This window comes from Papio anubis, chromosome Y, assembly GCF_008728515.1.
Source record: "Papio anubis isolate 15944 chromosome Y, Panubis1.0, whole genome shotgun sequence".
NCBI lineage: Eukaryota > Metazoa > Chordata > Mammalia > Primates > Cercopithecidae > Papio > Papio anubis.
In genome coordinates, this window is record NC_044997.1 from 2358483 (window position 1) to 2368943 (window position 10461).

Here is a 10461-nt window from a genome sequence, read left to right on the forward strand (position 1 = left end):
GGCTGATGCCTGTAATCCCAGCACTTTGGGAGGCCAAGACGGGCGGATCAGGAGATCGAGACCATCCTGGCTCACACGGTGAAACCCCGTCTGTACTAAAAAATACAAAAAAACTAGCCAGGCGAGGTGACGTGCACCTGTAGTCCCAGCTACTCGGGAGGCTGAGGCAGGAGACTGGCGTAAACCCGGGAGGCGGAGCTTGCAGTGAGCCGAGATCACGCCACTGCACTCCAGCCTGGGCGACAGAGCGAGACTCCGTCTCAAAATAATAATAATAATAATAATAACATCTGTCTTTGGTATACTTCTCATTCATATACTGACTTGTTTTGGGTTTGAGTTTTTTGAATATTTGTTTTAAAATGTTCTTTCTCTGAGCTTCTTTGCAATTCCCACTGTCTTTTTCTGCCATTGTGTGTATATGTTTTTTATTTAGATCTATTTCTGGAGAATTATTATCTGCTTTGGAAATGTCTTATTAACTTGCTTTCTCATGTGCCCTTTCATTGATATCAGCATAACTGATGTATCAGTCACTTCCAATTTTCTTTTTTTTTTTTTTTTTTTTTTTTTTTTTTTTTGAGGCCGGGTCTCGGCTCTATCACCCAGGCTGGAGTGCATTTGGCCAGGTCCCGCTCAAGCTCCACTCCCGGGTTCCATGTTCTCAGGCCTCAGCCTCGAGTAGCAGGACTACGAGCCGCCACCTCGCCCGGCTAATTTTTCTATTTCTTAATAGAGGCGGGTTTCACCCGTGTTAGCCAGGATGTCTCGATCTCCTGACCTCATGATCCATCCCGTCTCGGCCTCCCAAAGTGCTGGGATTACAGGCTTGAGCCACCGCGCCCGGCCCCAATTTTCTTAATTCCCTTTCATAGGGAAGCACATATTTCTGAGGATGAATATTGGCATTGCTTGGGTAAGGCACTTTGGCTTTGATTCTGGGTTCACGCAGTAGGATAATCTCTGTGTGATTTCTTTGGTTGTAAACAGCATCAGTGGTATCTGAGACTTTTTCACTGACTGTGGGTACAGTTAGTATTGGAGGCTGTAGTGCAGTTTTACCTGGGACTGGGATGCCAGATTGGCCCATCTTCAGGCCCTAGTGATGGCAGCAGTGCACTGAACAGTTGTATCTTTGGGCTTTAGTGTGACCTGCAGTTGACACCAGTATTAGTGTGTCCAAGCAGGCCATGCTTGGGCCCCCAAGTGGCTTACTCTGATGCTGATAGTGGCAACTGTGAGCTCAGCATGTAGATAGGTTCTTGGACCTCTGGACATCTGATGTGGCATGAATGATGGCACTGGCAGTGACAATGGAAGGATGCCTCAAGCAGTGTGTATCAGACTGCAGTGAGCTTATCAGGCCAGTCTCCAGGCTTATGTCTGACACGTGCATATAGGTATCAGCTGTGGTTATAGCAACCAGGTGGATAAGATCCAGATTGATTCCCTCACAGGGAGTGTTCAGGTGTCAACATTAGTGGACTGAGTGGGGTCACACCCAAGATCCAGACTTTGCTGTGGCATAGGTAGGGGATTAAACCTGCTCAGGCTGGGTTTTCCTCAGGGCTGATGGTGTGTACATGTGCTGGGCCTGGAAATCAGGGATTACGAGGATCCTCAGGCCACTGGCAGAATGCTTAGATAAATGGTGGTAGCGTTCATGCCACTAGGCAGGCAGTACTGGTTTCAGTGACAACAGCTTAGGTTCACATGTTGGGAGCACATGTGCTACTCATGCCTCAGCTCTGGTGGTGCTCACAGCTACATCTTGGGGACAGCAGCCATCTTTTCTATTGCATCTCAGCCCCACCACTGCTGGGCTCCAGAGCAGTAGGCAGTCTGTTGTGGGCATGGCTCTAGAATGGCACTTTCTTTGCATCTCGGACATACCTTTGTCCCAAGTAGCCCATGATTGGTTATACCTAAGTTCCAGAGTCAGTAGCACATGCATTCCTTGCACCTCAGCCCTGGTTCCTCTGGACTCCAGAGATGGTCCCCAGTCTGTTTAGGGTGATATTCCAAAGAGTGTGCCTTGCTGTAACTGCTTAGATCTCAGGGAATGTGAAGGATCCTACACAGGCTATATTAAGGCAGTACAATCATACCATCTCTATGCTGCTCCCTATGTTAGTTTCAGGGCCCACTGAGTGTGGTTAGCTCTCCAGTGGCTAGAATTACAGGGTTACCTAGTATGAATATGGATTCCTGAGGATGACTCACCCCTGACCTTGTTGGAAAGTCTTTCAGCTCCCAGCCCATCCTGGCCAAACAGACTGCCTCACCTAATTCTTCCTTGCTTTAGGTATTGCCTTTTTTCCAGTGCTGTCTCTTGGATGGTCTAGTTCATGTGTAATTACTCACTTTGGTTCTCTTATTGGAGAAACCGAATGCCCCTACTCAGCCATCATGAAGGCTTGTTCATTTCTTTTTGAGAGATGTAAGTGGTATTGGGCTTTTAATTTATATTTCCACTTGTTCATCTTTAGTCAACAGAATGATGATTAACTTTTTTCTGTTTAATATCCTCTGACCATGCACAACTCATTTATTAGTTCAAAAAAGATTTTTGTAAATTCTTTTACATTTTCCATGTGTACAGTCTGCAAGAAAGAAGAGTGTTATTTCCTCCCTTCCTATATGTTGTTAATGTGTTTGTTTTTCTTAATTTATCACAGCAGCTAGAATTCCCAATATTGTGTTAAATAAGAATGACGAAAATGGACACTCTTACTTTCTATTGTATCCAATCTTTAAAAAAATTTTTTTTCTAAATAGTATGATGTTGGCTGTAGTTTTATAAGGAAATGCGTTTTATTAAGAATATCCTCTTCTTAGTTTCCTAGCAGGTTTTACCATTGAGTGTTGAAATTTTCAAGTGCTCTCATTTTTCTGCATCTGTTGATATCAACCATATGACTTTTTAAATAGATTATATTAACTGATTTTCAATGTCAAAGTAGCTTTACGTAGATGAGCCTTATCCCAACTGTTTGTGTTGCATGCGTGTTTAATTTTGTATTTGCTGAGCTCAGCTTGTTAAAATGTTTATTTTTATACCTATGTACCTGAGTACTATTGGTATTTTCTGTTTTTACATTGTCTTTTTCTAATTTTGTGTCAGTGTAAGAACGGCCTTATTTTGAATTGAGAAGTGTTCTGCCCAGTTTCTGAAGACATTCTGTAAACTTGATATTAATTCCTAAAATATTTGGCTGAATTATCTAGTGATGCCATAATAGTCTGGGTCTTCTTTTTGGGACTTTTAAAGTAAACTTCATTTCTCTTTAATTGTCACAGACTATTCAGATTGTCTCTTATATTTTGATTGACTTGCCAGATTGTGAGTTTTAAAGAATTATTTAAGTTACAGGATTCCTCATGGTATTTTTATTACCCTTTCAGTAGTATAGTATCTGCAATAATGTATTTTATTCTTTATTGATATTTTGTGATTTCACTTACCAGTTTTTTTAAAAGCAAAATTTTATTTTATTATTTATTCTACTGTTTTTCCCCAAGTTTTATTGATTTTTCTTCCCCCACCCCTCACCCACAACACCCTTTGGGTTTGTTTTGCCCTTCATTCTTTAGTTACTTTATATAGTTCCTTCAGTTAATTTAAACTATTTTCAACCAGGCACAGTAGCTCATGCCTGTAAACCCAGCACTTTGTGAGTCCAAGGCAGGAGGATTGCTTGAGCCCAGGAGTTCAAGACCAGCCTGGACAATATAATGAGACCTGAACTCTACAAAAATTAAAACATTAGACAGGCATAATGTTGGGTGCCTATAGTTGCAGCTTCTCAGAAAACTGAGGCAGTAGGCTTGCTTGACCCTGCAGTGAGTTGTGATTGTGACACTGCTGTCCAGGCTGGGCAACATAGTGGGGCCTTGTCTCAAATAATAATAATTGTCTCTTTTCTATACATGCGTTTAGTGAAATAACTCTCTTTTCACAGCTTTAATTATATCCTTCATATTTTGATATGTTGTATTTTAATTTTTATTCAGTTTTACGCACTTTAAAATTTTCCTTTAGGGTTTTCTCTTAGATCTATGTATTTTTTAGAACTGTTTAATTCCCTAGTGATGGGGAGTGGGGAGGCTTTATTTTTGTGTAATACCGATTTCCACTTTGGTTTGACTGCTCAGAAAATACACTGTGCATTATCTCAGTTCTTTTAAATTTGTTAATGTTTATGTCTTAGTGTTGATGTTTGAGTTACTTACTGCCTGAGCTGCACACTCCACAAGGTCATTGGGAGCTGGGGACAAGTGGGAGTGCCCCCCCTACTTCCAAGGTGATAGGGTGGGAGCTCCCCAGTGCAGCTGCAGCCATCCAAGTCATGGCTGTGAACTTGGGCCTCCCTGTGCTCTTGAGCCTTCCCACAGCTGCAAAGCCAGGCATCTCTGCACTCATAGGGACCCGGGAAGGACCCCTCTCCCATAGGCTTGGAGGTGTCCAGTCCTGCTGCCTGGCCTCTCCCAGCTCCCAGTGCCCACTCTGATGTCAGAGCAAGGTTGGGGCCAAGACTTGGGATTGTGTCAGCCTGGCCAGCTGTGCTCATGCTCAAGGCAGTACTGACATGCCAGCCTTCCACCTTACTGGCCCACTCTGAACTTTGGGCACTGATGAGTATAAGAAGGAAGCTGATGGAGGGGCTGAGAGCAGCTTACACTGGCCTGCAGGTGTCCCTTGACATATACATCCTGAGTGCCATAAAATGCAGCAGGAGGCAGACAGGTTCCTGAGTGGATGGGGGTGGGTCCCTGGTGAGGCCCCACCTTCAGGTCAGTGAGGGCCTGAAAGCTGGACAGTCCAGCAAACCCCAATGTGAACTTGTGGTGCCTTTTCCACCCATGGACAAATCAGCATTCACTTTCTTCTGCAGCCCGTAAAAGCCCTGGGTTCAGGCAGAGCTGGGCAGACATCAGGTGACCAGCTGCAGAAAGGAACCACCCACTCCAGGGCCTCATCTCTGCGGAGAGCTACAGAGATGACCGGAAGACCTGTACCCATAGAGGAACTTCCCTCTCCAGGGCTATTCTGTCACTCAATAAAGCTTCTCTTTGTCTTGCTCTCCCTTCATTTGTCCACAGACCTCATTCTTCCCTGACACAGGAGAAGAACTTGGGAGCTGCTGAATGGTGGGGCTGAAAGCTGTAAAACGAACAGGGCTAACACATACCCCTTGCTCACCACCTTGTGAGTGAAGAGAAGAGCTGCAGCCCTTCAGAGAGCCCAGACCTGGGAGCTCCTTGAGCCAGGGTTGTGAATCCCTCTTTGGGACCTTGTGGTTTCTGGAGTCTTCAAACTTCCTGGTACCACTGCAGCTGTGGAAGCTGCTTGTGATGTGCCTGCTTCAACTGCACCCTCACAGAGAGCTGGTACCTATGCCGGCACCTGGAGCTGCCCACCCTTGTGCAGCAGCCAGTGTGCCTGACTGTGTGCAACAGCCAGACCCCAAATTCGCTTGCTCACACACCCCTTGCTGCTCCACCTCTGGCTAGCCCCTTAGCAGGCATGGGAATCTATGCCAGTAATGTGAGCCACGTGCAGCCTTTGAGACTGAGTGAGTGGAGCAAGCCTAGCAGGCCTGAGCAAAACTTGGGCAAAGGCACCACCACCCACAGAGGTTTCTGGCCAGAAAAGCAACACCCTAGAGTTCCTGAAACAACAGGTCCCGCAACTCTGTTCACTTTTTTCAACTTACCTTCTCCTTCATGTTCACCTAGAATAAACAGGAAGTTCTGTCTTTGTCACTGAAATTTTTCCTCTGTATTATATAATCTACTATTGAGCCAATACACTGTCTTTTATTCTAATTCCTGTATTTTTTATTTCTATAGTTAAATTGGGTGTTTTTATTACTCACTTTTTGCTGAAATTTATTAGTAATTTCAAGAGATTTGTAATTGCTTGTTAAAGTATTTACATGATACCTTATTTTATTTTAAATTATTGTCAAATCAGCCAGACAGTAATATAGGAAGTTACAGATGTTGTTTCCCCCACATAAACACAGATATAAAACTATATCAAGATTCCGTTTTGAGAAGCTCAGAGTCCTTTAAGCATTTGCAGTACCCTGGACAATCACAAACATACCAGCTGCACTGAAGTGAATATGAAGAACAATATTCTTTTACCTAGTTTAGCTTCTTTTCCAAGTTCCAGCACAGCTCATGGCAAAAAGCGATGGGTGAAGGAAAAGAGTTTGTGGCAGATTCAATATCCCTGGTCTTTCGGTACACATTTTGAGGTTCTAGCTTCTATCTCATTTCACAGCACTGAAAGAACTGGCACAGTATGGATGTCCACAGCTGCTAAGGAGAGAGACACATTTTTATGGCTAGCATAAATATGTAAAATTAGAAGATGATGCATGCCTGAGGTTTCTCTCCCAGGAAAGGGGAAAGAGCAGTGTATGCCCCCAAAGCATTCCTTTGTGCCAACCAGAAGTTCGGTTTCTGTCTCATTTCACACATCAGATAGGTATAACACAATCACGATTGTTTTTAAGAGGAAGATAGTACGGTTTTTTTTTGAAAACAACAAAAATGCCCAGGGCAAATAGGAAGAAAGGTCCAGAACTTCTCATTATGGTGACTTAAAAATATATTTCCTACTGAAAGCCAGTCAGAAAAAACTGAGACAGAGAACTGTTTCTTTAAATGCATGCATACAAACGCAAAGCTATACAGAATATGAAGAATCAGAAAAATAAGACACAATAAAAAGAACAAAACACATCTCTAACAACCAACAATAAAGAAATGGAGATCTATGTATTGCCTGACAGAATTAAAAATAGTCATTGTAAAAAAGTTTAGTGAGATACAAGAGAATACACAGATGATTAAACAAAATCAGGAAAGTGGTACATAAAAAGAATGACACAAAGATGGATATGAGGAAGGAAAAAAATCTGGAAATGAAAAACACGATAACAAATTTTAAAAATTCAATACAGTTATTGAGCAACAGAATTAATCACACAGAAGAAAGAAATGTGAACTCTGAAACATAAAATTTGAAATTAGCCACCCAAGAACAAAAGGAATAAAGGATGAAGAGACTAAGGAAAGTGACTGACTCATGAACACCACTTACGTTGCAAGTCAACAGAGCACATTATGAGAATTTCAGGAGGAATGAGAAAAAAAGATAAGTTTATTTGAAGGAATAATGGCTCAAAACTTCTCGTTCTGGGGAGGGAAATGGACCCAGATTCATGATACTCAAAAGATACCAAATCAGGTGAACCATAACAAGTCTACACGGAGATACATTAATCATTAAATGGTCAAAAGTCCAAACCAAATAGAAATGTGAAAGCAGCAGGGAAAATGCAATTTGTCACATGCAGGAAATCTCCATAGAACTATCAGAATTGTCAGCTGAAACCTTGCAGGCCAGAAGAGAATAGAATTATATATTCAAAGTGTTGGGAGAAAAATGCCAACCAATAATGCCAAACCCAGCAAAACTGTCCTGAAATAGAAGTGAAGAGGTTTCAGACAAAAGTTGATGGTATTCATCATCACTGAAATTACCTTACAAGGAATGCTAAAGGAAGTTAGGTTGAAACCAATGATGCTAAACAGCAACATTGAAACAACTCCTTGATACAGGTAAATATATAGACACACAAAATACTTTAATGGTCTAAAGAAATCATAATGAATGAACACACCATATAAAGATGTAAAGTGTAATAAAAGCGGAGGAAAGGTAAAAGTGATGCAATTATAGTACAGTTATCAGCTTAAGATAGACTTATAAGATGTTTTATGTAAGCCTCTAGAGTAACCACAAAGAAAATACCAATAGTAAATGCAGAAACAAGGGAAAAGAACTAACTTTATGTCACTAAACATATACACCAAAAATCAACAAGTACAAAGACAGCCAGAGAAGAAAGAAGTTCAAAAGAAGTATAAAATAGTAAAGTTAACAGAACAGAAATACAAGTAGCTACCTATGTGTTAAAAAAAAATTAACTGAGCAAAGAACAATTCATAAATTGAATTCATGAAGTTTACAGCAGCCTCCCTAGCCAGTGTAGGCTGTGATGCTCAAATGCAGCTACTTGGTAGAAGATTTATGGACAGAAAAAGAAAGTGACTTACAGAAAACAAGTTAGGTACGGAAACAGCTGGATTGGTCACAGCTCAGCATTTGCGTTCTTTGAACAGTTGGTCACCCTTTATTGGCCTAAAGTCAGTGACTGGCACAGAATAGATTACAGTCTTAGTTTTATTTAGGTTATAGTTCATGGCGCGTTTTTTGTTTTTTGGTTTTTTTTCTTTTTTTGGCCAATTGCAGTGACTATTTTAATGGGTTTTCAGGCTTACAGAAAGGGGCTCTTTAGATGGGGCTGTGTCACTGGTCAACCATCTTCATCGTGGAGTTCTAGTCACTATGATTTTGTTTTGTAGGTCACAAGGATTCCTTCCAATTGTCTCCTCTTCCATTCCTTCATAATAGGTTACATGGTTTTAAGTACATCCCTCCTTCTCTAGTACATTGTATTCAATCAGGTTGCAGCTATTTCTCCATTGTCATTAATCTTTTCATCATCTTATTCCTCTCACAGTGGGGGCATAACACATTATCTTCTATGCCTAGGGATGGGAAAATGCACATAGGCAACAAGAAGAGACAAATCATCCTCCTGTGAGTGGTAGGCACCTAGGCCTGACCTGCATGAAACTGTACCCAACCCTTTGTGTCTGCCAAGAGACATCTACCATGGACCACACACCACCTGACACCAGAGGCTTGCATTAAAAAGGCCTCAACAGAAACAGCAATGCAACATGAATTCACAGCTCTTGCAGCAATTCTTGCCCATGATGCCAGTATGACTCCCTGCGCTGCAGTTATCACGTCCACTGTATTATTCTCTTCTGCTCTCTCATTCACCTCATAACTTCTCTTAAGCCTTCCTTGCTCTCTTGGTCACTGCCTTGCATTTCCTCAAATGTCGCTGTAATCTGGTCTTCTGACATTTCAGGCATATCTTGCTGTTGTTCATGTTAAGCATGCCTATGCAACCTCAGACAAACTTCTGTTTTCTTGCCATTAGTACTCAAACTGAGTTGTTGACAGCAATCCCACAAAGTGTCCCAACACACCTTATTAGTGGAAGGCAAAATAGTCATCAAGGGAAGTGCTAGTATTTTGCATCTAGCTTTTTGTGGAGCTGTAAATTGTTCATTTATTTGAAGTAGATGACCTTGATTGTATTTCTTAAATTTCTCCAGTTTGACATCAGAAGTTAAAGAAACACTTGGTTCCATTTGTTCCATATTTGAGTCATCTTTAACTGACACTAATGTCAAAATCATACTTTCTTCATCATCTACTTCCCCCTCAAAGAAATTCTTGCTGCTATCTAAATTTTAGTCTGACATTTTCAGCAACACCCTGGGGAAGACAAGGACAGTAATGTTAAGGATATGGTAGTTTAGTTCTCTGAATCTGATTTCTCTTTTTTTTTCTTTTTTTTTTTTTTGGAAGAGTCATGCTCTGTCACCCAGGCTGGAGTGGTGATCTTGACTTATTGCAACCTCCACCTCCTGGGTTCAAGCAGTTCTTGTGCCTCAGCCTCCCAAATAGCTGGGAATATAGGCAACTGCCATCATGCCTGACTAATTTTTGTATTTTTAGTAGAGATGGGATTCCACCATATTGGCCAGGCTGTTCTTGATCTCCTGACCTCATGATTCTCCTGCCTCGGACTCCCAAAGTGCTGGAATTACAGGCGTGAGCCACCGCGCACAGCCTGATTTCCACTTTTATAAGCAAAGGTCTCCTTCTACTTCCTGTTACTCATATGAGCTGTTTTCCTTTCATTATCTTTTTCCTCTCCTTCATTTTCTGACAGTGGGGTAACTTTATCTGACAATGGGATAACTTGTCCATTCGGTGATAAGATTTTTTAAAAATTAGGCCAGGCACGATGGCTCATGCTTGTAATCCCAGCACTTTGGGAAGTTCAGGCAAGGCGGATCACTTTAGTTCAGGAGTTCAAGAATTGCCTGGGAAACACGGTGAGACCCCCATCTCTACCAAAATATACAAAAATTTGGCGGGCGTTGTGGTGCATTCCTGTAATCCCACCTACTCAGTAGGGGGTGGTGGGAGGATTGTTCATGATGTTTTCTAAGTTCAGCCTAAAGAAACCTTTATATATGTAGAAGCATCTATATATCTATGTCTAGCATCTACAGATATAGATACAGAAGCATCTATATAAATATTTCTTTATACATATGTATATATGTGTGGGTTTGTGTGCATATGTGTAGAACTTCTAAACATAAAGCAAGTGATAAGAGATCAGAAGAAAAAATGCACAGAATGACAATAACAGCAGTAGACTTTAATACCCCTCAAAAATGGGTTCAACATTTACACAGAAAACTTTAAAAAAAAGACTTGACAAACAA

General features: G+C 41.5%; 1 pseudogene; it reads right to left on the reverse strand.

The window, feature by feature from the left end:
• Positions 1–803: 803 nt before the first annotated feature.
• LOC116272350 lies at positions 804–9423 on the reverse strand (annotated as a pseudogene).
• Positions 9424–10461: the final 1038 nt, after the last annotated feature.